Genomic DNA, 16,668 nt, shown 5'->3' with positions numbered 1-16,668 from the left:
CTCACTCTGGTGAGCACGTTCCCGAGGAGGGGATTAGAAAGCCTGCCGGCTGCAGGAACATTGTTTAGCAGGCACCCAGCTCCCCGGCGAGAGCAGTCAGAGGGAGAGGAAATTGCCAGAGATGGTTGTCCTGCGACAGTCAACAAGTCACCAGCAGAAGCCCCCTGCTTTTCTCCCCCCTCCCCCCCTCCAGACTCCGGCGCTGCACACGCCGCGGAAAAGGCGAAGGTTGCCTCTGACCTTCGTATCTGCACAAGAATTTAATACACAGATCCCGGGGCGGGGGGAGCCGATACCTCGCTCAGCAAACTGGTTTCACTCCCAAATTACAACGGATCCCTCAACAAAACAACGCCAGCTGCTTCCGGGCTGTAACGATCGGGCTCTTTACAGAAGGGATCCTATTTGTAAATTACCTACACTCACTGTGACCACGCCCGGGGCTGGGTCCCCCTCCCTTCTAAAGTTCAGCTTTGATCTGGTGTTTTTCTGCTTCACGGACGCAACTCGTTCGCCCCGGACTTCAGGCCCAGCTTTCGGCTCTCTCCCCACTTCAGCTGCATTTGTCTTGAAAAGCAGAAGCATTTAGCCATCGTCTGGCTGCAGGACATTTCACCTCTTCTTGGGAGAATGCCTAGGCGCTGACGGCTCCTAAAGCTTTGTCACCAGCGTCTCGTGGAGTCATCCATATAGCGTGGGGTGTTTATGGAGAACAGAGCTTGCCCACTCAGATACTTCGTTACACGTTTGTATTATTAATAATGTTAAAAAAAAAAAAAAGTTTGCAGAGGATAATGAAGATTGTGACTTTCCCTGGGGTAGATTGTAGCCGGATGGAGCGACACCTGATGATTTAGTGATATAAGGTGTTTATATTGCTATCCCACCACTCTGCTTATGCATCTCTTTATCATTAATACAGAAATGTAGCTCCCTGTCCTGAGGCAGGACACAGCATACCTCGACTATCCCTAACAGGTGTTTGGCTAAACTATTCATAAAAACCTCCAAGCGACCGGGATTCCGTAAGTGCTCTTAGTCTACCAAATGCATCCGATGAAGTGAGCTGTAGCTCACGAAAGCTTGTGCTCTAATAAATTTGTTAGTCTCTAAGGTGCCACAAGTACTGCTTTTCCTTATCCCAGAGTTTAACTCTCCCTGTCCTTAGAAAGTTTTTCCTAATATCTAACCTAGATCTCCCTGGCTGCAGATTAAGCCCATCACATCTTGTTTTACCTTCAGTGAACATGGGCAGCAATTGATCAACAATCATCAAATATGTTGAGGATGGTAACTGGTTGCCCCCCGCCTTCTTTTCTCAAACAAGAGGGGAGAATTTGTGAAAAAAAAGGAGTAGATGCCAGGTGTGAATAAAGTGGCTGAAATTTTTTCAAATTTTTAACAGACCATTAAAATGATAAAGAAATAAGGACAGTATGAATTATTTTTTCATGATTTCCTCACCCGTTTTTCAAGAAGCTATAAAACTGGTCAAGATTGTCGGACTTCTGACATTTCAGATTTTCAAAATTCTGAAAAAAGGGTAGAAATTTTGGGGAAAAAATGATCACAGAATTCCCCCTTTTTGGATCAACTCAAGAGCCAACTATTACAGTTTTCCTGATTTGCATACATAATGGCATAAGGATGGCAAGAAAGCATATATGGATAGGAATACACCAAGTCTTAAGGATGTAAGTATACATGCTGAATTCTGGAAATACCATAATATTCCAAGTTGGGGAAGTGGCAATGGTTTGTACCTTGGTTGTAGCAGATGTTTCTCTTTGTAATACATGGATTATTTGATACTTTCTTTACTGCACACTTGTCCTCTTTGCAGGGGTCATGTATGCCTCTAATCTCCCTGGAACTCCCTCTTTACTCTCAAGAACATAAGAACGTCCATACTGGGTCAGACCAAAGGTCCATCTAGCCCAGTATCCTGTCTTCTGACAGTGGCCAATGCCAGGTGCCCCAGAGGGAATGAACAGAACAGGTAATCATCAAGTGATCCATCCCCTGTCGCCCATTCCCAGATTCTGGCAAACAGAGACTCCGGACACCATCCCTGCCCATCCTGGCTAATAGCCATTGATGGACCCATCTTCCATGAATTTATCTAGTTCTCTTTTGAATCCCGTCATCCGTCCTTGGCCTTCACAACATCCTCTGGCAAAGAGTTCCACAGGTTGACTGTGCGTTCTGTGAAAAAATACTTCTTTTTCTTTGTTTTAAAACTGGTGCCTATTATTTTCATTTGATGGCCCCTAGTTCTTGTTATGAGAAGGAATAAATAACACTTCCTTATTTACTTTCTCCACACCAGTCATGATTTTATAGAGACCTCTATCATATCTCCCCTTATTCTTCTCTTTTTCAAGCTGAAAAGTCCCAGTCTTATTAATCTCTCCTCACATGGAAGCCTTTCCATACCCCTTATCATTTTTGTTGCCCTTTTCTGAACCTTTTCCAAGTCCAATATGTCCTTTTTGAGATGGGGCGACCACATTTGCACGCAATATTCAAGATGTGGGTGTACAATGGATTTATATAGAGGCAATATGATATTTTCTGTCTTATCTATCCCTTTCTTAATGATTCCCAAAATTCTGTTCTCTTTTTTGACTGTCGCTGCACACTGAGTGGATGTTTTCAGAGAACTATCCACGATGACACCAAGATCTCTTTCTTGAGTGGCAACAGCTAATTTAGACCCCATCATTTTATATGTATAGTTGGGATTATGTTTTCCAATGTGCATTACTTTGCATTTATCAATATAGAATTTCATCTGCCATTTTGTTGCCCAGTCACCCAGTTTTGAGAGATCCTTTTGTAGCTCTTTGCAGTCTGCCTGGAACTTAACTATCTTTAGTAGTTTTGTATCATTTGCAAATTGCCACCTCACCGTTCACCACTTTTTCCAGATCATTTATGAATGTTGAATAGGACTGGTCGCAGTACAGACCCCTGGGGGACACCACTACTCACCTGTCTCCATTCTGAAAACTGACCATTTATCTTGATCTTGTCCTGCTTGCTTCTTTTATTAATTATTGTTTTACTGACTAGTAAGTTCTGACGCTGTGCTTGGCCCTTGGTACATAAAGGAAATCATGCATGATCCATGTCACAAAGAATTTACAATCTACCTTAGCTCTTTGGAAGGCAGCTAAGAATACCAGTTAAGAAAAAACAAGATTAAAAAAATTTCTCAGAGTGGCTACTGTCTTCCTAAATTCAGATACTGATAAAATGGTCCAGATCCCAGGTTCACAGATGTCAGTGAAAAGGCTCCCATTGACTTTAATGGACTTTGGATCTAGCCCTTAGTCTTCAAGTTGGTTTAGTGGAGATATCTTTCAAATGGTCATTTTTGAAAGGCTTCATGATATTTTAGAGGCTCAATGCAAAAAAACTAACTCAGGGTATGCAGAATGCTGCTTGTATAATATCTTCAGTAAAAAAAAATTAGATATAAAACCAGCATTGCCATGGGTTTAGCCACTACTGAAAAAAATCACAATGATGCTAATTTAATGGAAGGGAGCACTACTATTCTTATATTAAGAAATACATCTTTAGGGCAAAAGACATTTAGCTATGTTTGTTTTATTGCCACTAATGTTGCTAAATCCTCATATATGATATTGGCCAAATGTCTGACCTTGAGTTTCAAATTGGGAATAAATGTTTCATGTCCCAAATTAATTTTAAATAAAATATTTATAGGCAAATATGTACAGAGGAGGAGATTTGCTAAGGTACAAATAGGAGTTTGGTGGCCCATTTCTATTGATTTTCAGTGATAGTTGGACAACTAGCTGCCCTTTGTCCCTTTCAGTGTGTATCAGTTCCTAAGTCAAGTGTGATCATAGCTATTTTACTTCAACAAGATAGTAGCACCCAGTCACTGAAACTCTAGCCATGCCCATTATCTTAGATTACCACACATTCCAATTTCCCATGTTGTCACTTTCAACAGTTTTATTTTTGGAAGAAAGCAGAAGGAAAAAAATATATCCCCTATGTACAGAAAATAATACACAATGGCTGATTCTCTATGACATTAATCTCCACTCTGGAGAAGAGGTCAAGAAAACTCACTCCTGGCTATTAGTTACTCATAAATTATCTTTCTTCCCCTCACTCAGGAAAACAGTGTCATGGGGCAAATCAGTCATGTATTATATGGGTGTATATACCCATATACCTGGCCCCCGATTCTTCTAAGCACTGTAAGTGCATGAACAATCACTGAAATCCACATGCTTAAAGTTAGGCACAAGCTAAAAATAGTGCTGAACTGGGGGCTATATTTGTATATAATATGTACACGTACATAAACGTCAGCAAATTGTCAGATCCTCCAGCTGCTGTAAATTACGGGATCTAGCCCATCATTTTTATAGATGTATTCTTAAAGGGCCAGTTCCTGCAGCTTTGTCCAAGTAAGACTACAGAATCAGGACCAAGCTATTTTCAAGGAGCCAAATTTATACCTGGAGTAACTCCCTTACATAGAATCTGGGCCTGCTTTCAAAGGATGTAACTTGTAACGTAGACAGCAGATCACATCAGCAAAAAGTTGTAAGTGGCGAGGGCATGTAACTTACTCCCGTTTGTTAGTCGATGAGCGTGAACAATCAAAGGGGCAGAATTCAATTGGCTGTAGCAGGAAAAGCTACTAGCAGGAGCAGGAGAGGTTACAGAAATCAGGAGGAAGAGATTTATTAGATCATTCAATCCAATCTCCCACAGCCAGTTGCTCTCCGCAGTAGTGTTTTATAAGACACTGTCAAGCCATCCCTACTTGATCACACATACTTTTGTGAGTTGGTTTTCCTGCCCTTTCCCTCCCTTGGGACTGGCATCTGTGTTGACTCCAGGGGAATTACTGTGGATTTCTGCCAGCATCACTGAGCATAATTTAGGCCTTGGTTTGTAAATTACACTTGTTTTGACCACATCTGTCACTATCCTCCACTTGTTTCCATCTCTGCAAAGCGGGAGTAAAAATGCAACTAAAATCAGAACAGTTGCAGATCACAGCCACTTTGCGCTCAGATTGCTCAACTGTTAATGACTGAACAAAGGTAAACAGCAGAGGAGAATCAGGCCTCTACTTACTGCCAGTACATTACCATTCACACCGGCTTTCTGATCATTTACACCCGTCATGGAATTACATCCCAACCTACATCACTACCCTGTACCTATAAGGCCAGATCTTCCACAAGTGCAAATCACTGATTTACCTTGCTGAAGATCCAGGCACTGATTTTTAAATGGCATCCTATTCAACTTTATTATCCAAAAGTAACCATAATGATGGTGAGAAGTTAGGTGCTCTGCATTTTAATGTCGGGATGTTTAAAAGCTAGTTTCACAGCACCATCTATTGGAGAGAAACATAATCACATGGTTTCAGAGTAGCAGCTGTGTTAGTCTGTATTCGCAAAAAGAAAACGAGTACTTATGGCACCTTAGAGACTAACAAATTTATTTGAGCATAAGCTTTCGTGAGCTAATGCATCTGATGAAGTGAGCTGTAGCTCACGAAAGCTTATGCTCAAATAAATTTGTTAGTCTCTAAGGTGCCACAAGTACTCCTTTTCTTTTTATAATCACATGGCATTTTCAGTCAGCTCAGACTGATTGTATGCCAAGTCCGGGTTTCTCTGAAGACAGGTGCTTAGGGCATAATCTAAAGAAGTTATAAAAATAAGTAACAATATATAATTTTTAAAAGTCCATAACATTCACAATGAGAGTCCAATATATAGGCAGTGTTGCTTACTGGCTAGAACACTGGACTGGAACTCAGGAAACCAGATTTCTATTTTCAGCTCTGCCAGTGGCCTGCTGGGTGACCTTGTGCAAGTCACTTCACTGGGCCTCAGTTCCTGCCACCCCATCTGTAATATGGGGATAACGACACTGGTCTTCCTTGTACACCACTGAGATCTACCGTGGAAGAGGGCTATACAAGAGCTAGGGATTACTATTAATCATTATAATGAAGATTCTGTTCCCTAGGAGGCCAAATCCTTACCTAGGAACCAATCACGTTCCAGAGATCCAGGTTCTCTTTGTGCTCCATTCATGTGGAAAAGAGACTTAGCTACCTCCGTAACAGTTTCCTCCCTCCTTCCAGAGCTGCAGGGGACCTTGCCACAGGACTGGGCAGTAGGTGGGTCAAGGACATACATTCTCCTCCCTCCCCACACAAAGATATTAGCCCCACAGGTAATAGGTCATATTACATTTCTGTGTATTCTTGCACCACATTGGGCACTTCTTTCCAGCACAGGCTCCAAATCAATTGGCCAGAGAGGATTCTGCCGATGCTATGCAGTTTTGACTGTCTGTCAGGGCCAAGCCATGGGCAGCAGTCAGTTACCAAGTTGCAGTCAGGAGACACACAGCAGAGTAGAGCTGGGTTAGGATACCAAGAACTCAGGGTCCGGCACTAGGTTGCAGGCAGGAGGTGAGTAGTGGAGTTGGAGTCAAGGCAGGTCAGGATACCAGGAAGTCAAGGTAAGGCATGGATTACAGACAGAAGGCAAGTAGCAGCATCAGGGATTAAATGGGGTCAGGATCCAGAGTGTCAGGTTCACAGTAAGGCAAGGTCTGGAGCAGAAGCAAACAGGCATATTGCTCAGACGGTTCTCTGTAATGGCTTCCTGATTTATATACTGGCCTGGGCCAATCAGTGGGCTGCAGGGGGCTGCCACTCAGGCCTCATTGGCGGTACTTCCTGCACTGTCTAGCTTGACAGGGTCTGCCAGCAGAAAGCCAGCCCGAGCTTCTGCCGGCAATGCAGAAGCATCAGTGGCCTAGAACCTCCAGGTTCTAGTCCTGGAGGTGCTTACACTGTCACTCTCTAGAAGCCAGCAGGGGGTTGCTGGTACATGGAATCAAGCCTTCTTAAATAGGAGGTGTTAGTTCAACAATAAGAGCGTCAGCAATCAGGCAGGATTTTGCACAGCTCATCTTCCAACTTTGCCTTGTATGACAAGGACTGTGACTGGTCTGAGACTCCCCACAGAGCCATAATATAACAGCAAGTAAACATATCACTACATGGAACGGCAGATACTCCTCACCTCAGAAAATCAGGACACTAAGGGCTTGTCTACACATGGAGTAATTTCAGAATAATTAGTCTTGAAAATCTCCATGAATAAACACTCTTATTCGAGAATAAGAGTGCCCTGTTCTAAAATGGATGAAGCTAAACAGGAATAAGGAATTTTTCATCTGTAATAAGATGTCCAAACATACTAGCATTATTCAGGAATAGCTACTGTGCTTTAAATTCACACCCTGCCTTAATCTGAATTAACTTTCAAGTGTAGACAAGCCATTATTTGTCTAAATATGGATTTAGGAGTAGAGCTGTGCAATAACTGATTTTTCAGTTTGCTGGCAATTCCAAAAAGTTTTAAAAAAAAAGTTTCTGGTTGATCCAAAAATGAAGTTTTTCAAAAAAATTTGAACATTGAAAAGAAAAAAATAAATAAAGGGTTTAGACAAAAAAAAAATTCTCCCAGCTCTACTAGGAGACGACCTTCGGGATTCCCGGTTTGAAAAGGTTGGTCATTATATCGCACAGAGAATCATAGGACTGGAAGGGACCTTGAGAGGTCATCTAGTCCAGTCCCCTGCACTCACGGCAGGACTAAATATTATCTAGACCATCCCTGACAGGCGTTTGTCTAACCTGCTCTTAAAAATCTCCAATGATTGAGATTCAACAACCTCCCTAGGCAATCTATTCCAGGGCTTGACCACTCTGACAGTTAGAAAGTTTTTCCTAATGTCCATCCTAAACCTCCCTTGCTGCAGTATAAGCCCATTGCTTCTTGTCCTATCCTCAGAGGTTAACAAAAACAATTTTTCTCCCTCCTTGTAACAACCTTTTATGTACTTGAAAACTGTTATCATGTCCCCCCTCAGTCTTCTGCAGCCCAAGAATCCTTAGAAAGGCTGGTCCAGAATCCAAACAGCTCCTCTACATCAGCAGTAAATGAAAGAGGGGTACGTATTATTTAATATAAATCAAGGCACTGAGACTTAATACTAAGGTTCATATTTATTACTTTTATTGATCATGTCTGCACTAAGGAAGAAATTCATCTGGTACAGAAGGCTTGGTAAACCCATTTGCACCACTTATTTACTGGCTTTTTATTTATTTTTATTATTTATAGGCTTCTCTATGGCACTTATCTTTGTAACATCTAAGTGCTTCTTGGATCCTGATAGCTTTATCCTCACCTTTATCCCCTGCTAGAAAGGGGAGGCTTATCCTTGTTTTACAGAGGGGGAGACTGAGGCACGGAGAGATTAGCAAACCTGGCTGAGGTCACACAGGAAAACGCCTGCCAAGAATTGAACCCAGATATCCACCCAGCCAATGGCCAGAAGGGACCACTGTGATCAGCTAGTCTGACCTCCTGTAGAACACAGGCCAGAGAATTTCCCCAAAATAATTCCTAGAGAAGATCTGCTAGAAAAACAACCAATCTTGACCCTTGGTAAATTGCTTCAATGGTTAATCACCCTCACTGTTAAACATGTATACCTCCTTTCCAATCTGAATTTGTATAGCGTCAACTTCCAGTCATTTGTTATACTGAAGAGCTTGTTATCAAATATTTGTTCCCCATCTAGGTACTTTTAGACTGATCAGATCACCCCCAACCTTCTCTTTGTTAAGCTAAATAAATTGAGCTCCTGGAGTCTGTCAATATAAGGCATATTTTCTAATCCTTCAATCATTCTCATGGCTCTTCAGTGAACCCTCGCCAATATATCAAGACCTTCTTGCATTGTGGGAACCAGAACTGGATGTAGTATTCCAGCAGCCAGTTCCAAATACAGAGGTAAAATAACTTCTCTACTCCTCCTAGAGATTCCTCAAGTTGCATTATCTCTTTGAGCCACAGCATCACATTGGGAGCTCACGTTCAATCGATTATCCACCATGACTGCAAAATATTTTTCTGAGTCACTGCTTCCCATGATAAAGTCCACCACCTGGTACACATGGCCTACATTCTTTGTCACTAGATGCATTCATGTACACTTAGCAGTATTAAAACACATATCGTTGGCTTGTGCCTAGTTTACTAAGCGATTCAGATCGCTCTGAATCAGTGGCCTGTCCTCTTCGTTATTTACCACGGCCCCAGTTTTGGTGTCACCTGCTAATTTTATCAGTGATGGTTTTAGGTTTTCTTCCAGGACCCTGACAAAAAGAAAGCAGTGTTGTCTAATAGCTAGAACACTAGCCCAAAGCCCAGGAATCCATAGTTCTAGTCCCTGCGCAATTAGCTGACCTGCTCAATGTGGAGTTTGAGAAGTCACTTCACCTTTCCTGTTCCCCTTCATCTGTCATGTCTATTTGGATTATAAGCGAGTCAGGGCAGGGATGATGTCTTATTATACGTTGTACAGCACCTAAGCACAATAAGGCCCTGACCTCGGCCTCTAGGCACTTGTGCAACACAAATAATAAGCGTTGTGTGGAATGTCCATGCGTTGGTGCATTGCACTGTAAGTATTCTCATTGCAAGGACTAAATTCTGAAAACACGGTTCCAGTGTGCATTGAACCAAATGTAAAAAAAACCTGCGGCTGGTTCTCCGGGGCAGTCTCTCTTTGTTCTTTGCAATGATCTGGTCAAAAATCTGGAGGGGAAAGTTTAATCTCCAACACCCATTTAATGAGATCCTTGAAAATTAATTCTTCTTTTCCATTTCTCTCCTTACCCTTAGCTTGCTTCAAAGTATAAATCTTCCAACAAGACTGGCCCCTCTTCCCTCGTCCCCAAATAATAATAATACTCTGGGTGCCTATAATTAATTCTTTTGATCTGCTAAAAAAATATAAAATAAAGCAGTTGAAGAAATCTGTCTAAAGGAGACAGTGAAACAGGCATGTGGATTTACTTTTCATTGTTTTAATAGCTCCTGCTGTATTAAGGAGGAAGATTAAGAATGAAATGCCGCTAACTGCACCTGAAGGCTTTGGTTTCCACAATACCATAAATGTGCATTATATGCAGCTTAATCTCTCTCTGCCCTTAAAAGCATAATTGATTTTTATTTTCATTTGAGGAAGCTGACATTTGTGTTGCTTCAGCGCCAGGTTGCTAAGCACTTTTAATAAGAATGCTTATGAGTTACTAGTAGATGATCCCGCAATATGCCATTAAATGTAATAGGTAACATATTTAAGGTTGTAATGAGCTCAGAACTGATAAACTATTCCAGTCCAAGGGATCAAAAGGGAGGACATATAAATAGTTTCTTTATTAGGGTTCTGTCCTGCTAGAAAAGCTGTTGGGTTAAAAAATAAAGAACAAATTTCTTGAGAAATTTCTTTTGAAAACAAAGCTGATTTCTCAATATGTTTGGATTGGTTTGACCTGACAAATAGATGTGTTGTGGGCAGCATTTTAAGGCATTGTACCTCTCCAGTCAAGAAAAAAACCCATCCTTTTGTAGTAAAAATCCTTTTCACTATTATGAAACAGTCTCTACTATAAGAGACAGCCTTACCTAGTGAATAGAGTAATGGATTAGGACTCAGGAACCAAGGGTTCTCTTCCTGGCTTGGCAACTGGCCCTCTACATACCTTTGACAAGTCACTTTACTTTGCTGTGCCTCAGTTTTCCCATCTGTAAAAAGGGGATAATGATAATGACCTGCTTTGTAAAGCACTTTGGCCCAGATCCTCCAAGATGGTTAGGTGCCTAACTCCAATTGATTTCAATGGAAGTTAGATACCTAAATTCCTTTGAGGATCTGGGCCTTTGAGATATACTGATAAAAGCACTAGATGAGCTAGGTATATTAGTGGAATTTAGGATCCAGTCCTGCTCCTGTTGAAGTCAATTGCAAAACTCCCATTGACTTCAGTGGGAGCAGGATCAGATCCATTATTCTCTCAGAGCACACATATATTACCAATTCAGCAACCATTGCTACTTGGTTGTAATGCTTTTTCGTACTTAGTTCCTCAATATTTATGTCAGGGACACTACCCAGGTGACCAGTCTGAGTTGGCAGAGGGACTTCTTCCCCGACATTCAAATGAACTAGTTCATCACAACACCAAAGAGAGATGAGGACAGAAAAAATAAACCATCCAGACATGCAATACAGAGGAAAGACAAAGAACAGCAAAGAATCGAGGGATTGGACTGGGGGGAGCAAAGGGGAGTTCACTGTGAGTGTGATTTTGTAGCCAAGCCAGGGGGTACATTTCCCATCTGACCCAAGTTGTTAGCAGCTACTTTACAGGAGACTTGTGAAGTTTTAACAATCAGCAGCAGCCACCCACCAGCTTATCAGACTTGTTAGGCTCGGTCTATATTAGAAAAGCTGCACCCATGTACCCAAATCAATTTAAAAATTGATCAGGTTTCATGGATGCAAACCCCTGAAGTTGATACATTTAGATTTGGCCTATACTTGTAAATTGCACAGGTATAACTATGCCAATAAGGGCTGTTTTACTAAAATAGTTATACTAGTAAAAGCCCTAGCATGGATGCACTTAGACCAGTATAAAGATCATTTAGGGCTTGCCTACACTTGGAAGTTAATCCAGAATAAGGTAGGGTGTGAATTTAGAGCTATTTCAGAATAGCGCTCCATGTGAACACTCATTCTCAAATAAGAGTTTTTTTTTCTGGTTTAGTGTAATCCACTTTGAAAGCCTCATCTCTGTTAGGCCTTGTCTACACTACAGAGTTTTGTCAACGCAAGTTAAGTCAACAATAAACAAATGGGGTTATTACAGCGCTTGTGTGTGTTCACACAACGCTCCTTCTGTCGGTAGAGCGCGTCCACTGTTGGTGCTCTAGCATCGACAGTGAAAGCAGTGCACTGTGGGTAGCTATCCCACTGTGCTACTTGCCACCTTCTGTAGCTAGAAGTTGTGGGGAGGTGGAATGGATCGCAGTGCATCATGGGTGCAGGCTTAATGTTCCATGATGCAGTTCTTTCCGTCCCAGCATTCCATGGGCTTTCAACTGTGTTTCGCAGCATTTTTCAAAGGCCCTTGTTTCCTGTGTGCCACCATCTCTATCTGAAAGGATGGATCCTGCCCTGCTCTGTACTGTGGTATTCACTGATATGAACACGTTGCTGATGGTCATGCAGTATATCACGAGCTCCCAATCTGAACAGGAATCAGAGTTATCTGACCTGCTGTGGAAAGAAACAACATCAGATTACTTCTCATTCACGGGGCAGCTGAACACAGTGGGCCATCGCTTGCGGGCTCAGGAAACACGCACCGAGTGGTGGGATTGCATTGTTATGCAGGTCTGGGATGACGAACCGTGGCTGCAGAAAGTCACCTTCCAGGAACTGCGTGCAGAGCTTGCTCCAGCACTGCAGCGCAAGGACACCAAAATGAAGAAGCAAGGGGCAATCATTCTGAGGAAACTGGCGACTCCAGACAGCTACCAGTCAGTTGCAAATCAGTTTAGAGTCAGGAAGTCCACTGCTGGGGCTGCAGTAACGCACGTCCACAGAGCCATTAATCACATCCTGCTATGAAGGACTGTAACTCTTGGCAACATACGTGAAATAGTGGATAGCTTTCCCTGAGGGTGGAGCACAGAGGTGGATCTCCTGGCTCCTGAATTTCAGCAGCCAGATACCAGGGGTATCTATTAGAGGGGCAAAATGAGGGGCTATTTGAATCAGGGAGGTTTTGAGGCAACATTCTGACAATGAGCACCAGTAATGTGTCTTTCTATACAGCACTCTGCCATGCTTTGTTAATTTGCCACCTTGCATGGAAATTGTAATGATTCCTGCCTGGGTTCTGTAGTCAGCAAATGAGCAAATTGCCACTATGTATTACTACCAGCAGCAACCACCACATGTAAGAGACAAATAAAGATTGGTTAGCTTTCAGAAAGTTTTTTTTATTACATACCAATTAACATCACACACAAAAGGCTTGGTGGGAAGGGAGGTAAGAGTGCAGAGCAGTGTAGGCTCTCATAGCTGTGTGTAAGTGAACAGGGAACCGAGCCATTTCGGGAAGTTGCAAGGAATGTGTGAGAGAAATTTGGGAGGGCCTGGAAAACAGCTCTGTATCGACTTTAGGGGCACAGAGCATGCATGTGTTCTGCCTGGAGCATGATTGGGGACTTCAATATCTCTCTTTGTTCCGCCATCACTTTTATCATCTGCTCCTGGTCCTTTACAATATGTTTCTCACTTCCCTTCTGTCCTGCCTTTCTATTTTAACTTCTTCCTTAGGGTCTCTCTCCACTCCCTGTGTTCTCTTTTTTCAGCCTCTGAGGACTGGAGCACCCCTCTGAACATGTCCTCCTTGCTCCAGCTTGGTTGCTTGCTTATCTGGCAGAGGCGCTCTGCCGGTGTGTAGGGGGTTCCCCTAAAGGCCACGTCTGCAGAAGCACAAGTAACAATACACAGAAACATGATAGTTAGTTCACACACAGCATTGAATCATTACAGTAAAATACACTTCTTTTAACAGACTAATCTTGGCAAGCATGCATCTTGGCAAACACCCTAAACATGGTGAGTTCAGCCTGGGATGGGTGGGGGGGGCGCACTCAGATGGGCAAAGGGTCTAGGTGGTTTTTGAGGGGATTACTGCAGGCGACTAGGGATGATATTGTAAATTCTGCCACCATTTTCCACAGGCAGGGGTCATTGAAGCTGATATCTCACCCCTGAGGGTATGTAAGGGTGCATCTCCTGCACGCATGCGGCTTCAAACCTGGTCCCTATGCTGCTCACCTGTGTACCGTTTTGGTCTCTGCACAAGTGATTGCCAAGTGGTGTGGGAAATTTCCTACAATGGTAGAAGGAACAACAGCTCTGCAAGGAACCTTTGGCAGAGGATTAGCGAGTAATTCCAGGAAAGTTTCCTAGAGATCCTCTTGAGGATTCCCATGAAATCTCGGTGTGCATTAACATTGTTCTGCTGCATTGCTTAGCTGCACAGGGGAATGTGGAGCACATGCAAACACAGCTAGTCTTGTACATTTCTAGCTCATCACCCTCTTCTAGAACAGACAGAGCAAAGGACAGCTCTGTCTCATATAACCAAGCAGTGTCAACTCAAAAAGATCACTTACCACGGCTCTCCTCTCCTGCATCATGGACGCCAGAGATGGATTGCTGGGACTGGCTAGAACTCTCTGGAGCGGAAAAGAGGTCTTGACTCACCGTGCCACTGGACAACTCTGCCATGTGCTCCACATCATCCTCCAACTTGACCTCCTCCTTGTCTATGACTTCATCCTTGGGGTTGAGTCCACTGTCCACCGCCTCCAGCCCTGCCGAAGTATCCATGGGGCTCTAGGTGGTGGAGGTGGGGTCACCACCACCAAGGATAGCATCTAGCTCCTTATAGAAGTGGCAGGTCTTCACGAGCACCAGAGCGATGCTTTGCGTCCCTTGCCTTCTAGTATACTTGCCTCAGCTCCTTTATCTTCTCATGGCTTATCGGAACATTTGCCAATACTGTCACTTTTCATCTTATCCAACATGCCACAAGAAATCTGTCCTAAGAATCCAGGCCTCTCATGAATGTTGGCTATCACCATGTAGTGGAGCAGAACGGCCATACTGGGTCAGATCAATGGTCCATCTAGCCCAGTATCCTGTCTTCTGACAGTAGCCAATACTGCACAATAAAATAAAATCTGCACGTATTGTACGACAAAGCTACTGTTTGCAAGTGCCCTTATTTCATTAAATCATTCCGCACCCCACCCCCAGGATTCATACAGTTGGACACAGACATTTTTAAAATGTGCACACCCAAGTGGTGTTCGTACAATGCCTGAGGCACGTGGGCAAGTCAGGGTTTCATGCACACAGATCTCCAGCTTGCATACGTAACACCATGCCTTTGGGTGCATCGTTGGCAGTGGGGAATCACTAGGGATCTTTGAGTCTTAAAGCATGAGCCTCTATTGCAGAAGCTAAAAGCAGTGGCTGTAGGGGGGGTCAACCACATATATATATTCACCCAGCCCCCATTGGAGGGGAACAGAGTGCCAAACAAACACTAGACATTGCACGTATGCCAAAGTATATATGGCCATAACCTACACTCACACAGTAAGGCTCTGTTACCCTCTAGTCCAGGGGTGGCCAGCCTGAAACTGAGAAGGAGCCAGAATTTACCAATGTACATTGCCAAAGAGCCACAGTAATATGTCAGCAGCCCCGCATCAGTTTCCCTCCCACTCCCAGTGCCTCCCACCCACCAGCAGCTCCGACGATCAACGCCTCCCCCTCCCTCCCCGCACCTCCTGATCAGCTGTTTCGTGGCATGCAGGAGGCTCTGAGGGAGACAGGGAGGAGCAAGGGCATGGCAAACTCGGGGGAGCTGATGGGAAGGGGTGGGGTGGGGGCAGGGCCTGTGGCAGAATCAGGGGTTGAGCAGTGAGAACCCCCCAGCACATTGGAAAGTTGACACCTGTAGCTCCAGCCCCAGAGTCGGGGCCTATACAAGGATCTGCATATTAACTTCTGAAGAGCCGATTGTGACCCTGGAGCCGCAGGTTGGTCACCCCGGTCTAGTACCTGGAACACATAAAGGTTCATGAGTCTGCTACTGCTTTGAGCTAAGAGAGCTGGTTCTCATGGTGTTTGAGCTAGGGGTCCTGGGTTCAATATCCTGCCAACAACCCATCAAGAGACATCACGTTACAGGTGGATAAAAGGCAGTATCATCTTAACTTCCCTAAGGACACTAACAGCTCAACCCTTGTCCACTTGATGTCAACAGTAAAATTAGTGTTGATGTCTAAGAGAGCGGGCTCAAGCCTTATTTCCGTGGTGAGGATGAATGTGAGTCCCGGCAGCGTTAAAGACATTGACATAGCTTATAAAATGTGCATTATTAACCCCAGTGATAATGTTACACATAAACAAATCCCATGTTCCAAATTCTTGCCTTCCCACAGCTGTGACTGTGTCAGTTTCAGACAGTCTTGTCTGAGATACTGAAAAATCACTGTTGTGTAAGAAGCAATCCATTCCTAAAAATATATCCCCATTAAATGCACCCTCAGAGTTACTGATTATCACTCAGTTCAATTTTCCAATTGATTTCCTTACAGAATTCTGATCAGCAAAACATCTTTTAAAAGCTTTTAGTTCTGAGGTTACAAGGATCTATTTGAGGCTGGGTTTTTGATAGGAAAATTCAATGGGAGTTAGTGCCTAACTCCCTTGGGCTTCTTTGACAGCCCCAGCACGAAGCTCTGAGTCTATAATTTCCCCCCATATTCTATTTAGACTCCTGGAGAATAAAGCCAGATAAATATTATATTAAAGTAGCACCTCGAGGCCCCAAATGAGATCAGGGTCCTACTGTACCAGGTGCTGCACAGTCACACAGAAAGGGGCAATCATTGGCCTCCCACAGCTTATCTGCATTGTCTATTTAGACTATATAGGATGACAAAAGGAAGTATGATCATCCCCATTTTACATATGGAGAAGTGAGTCCCAGAGGAATTAAATTATTTGTCTGATTACACAGGAAATTTGTAACAGGACTGGAAATTGACCCCAGATCTTTTGCACTCCAGGCATATGCCTTCACCACAAGACCATCCTTCTTCTTTAAAAGTCTCTACC

Source organism: Dermochelys coriacea, chromosome 1 (genome assembly GCF_009764565.3).
Source record: "Dermochelys coriacea isolate rDerCor1 chromosome 1, rDerCor1.pri.v4, whole genome shotgun sequence".
Taxonomy (NCBI): Eukaryota; Metazoa; Chordata; order Testudines; family Dermochelyidae; genus Dermochelys; species Dermochelys coriacea.
Note: the sequence above shows the minus strand (reverse complement) of the source record.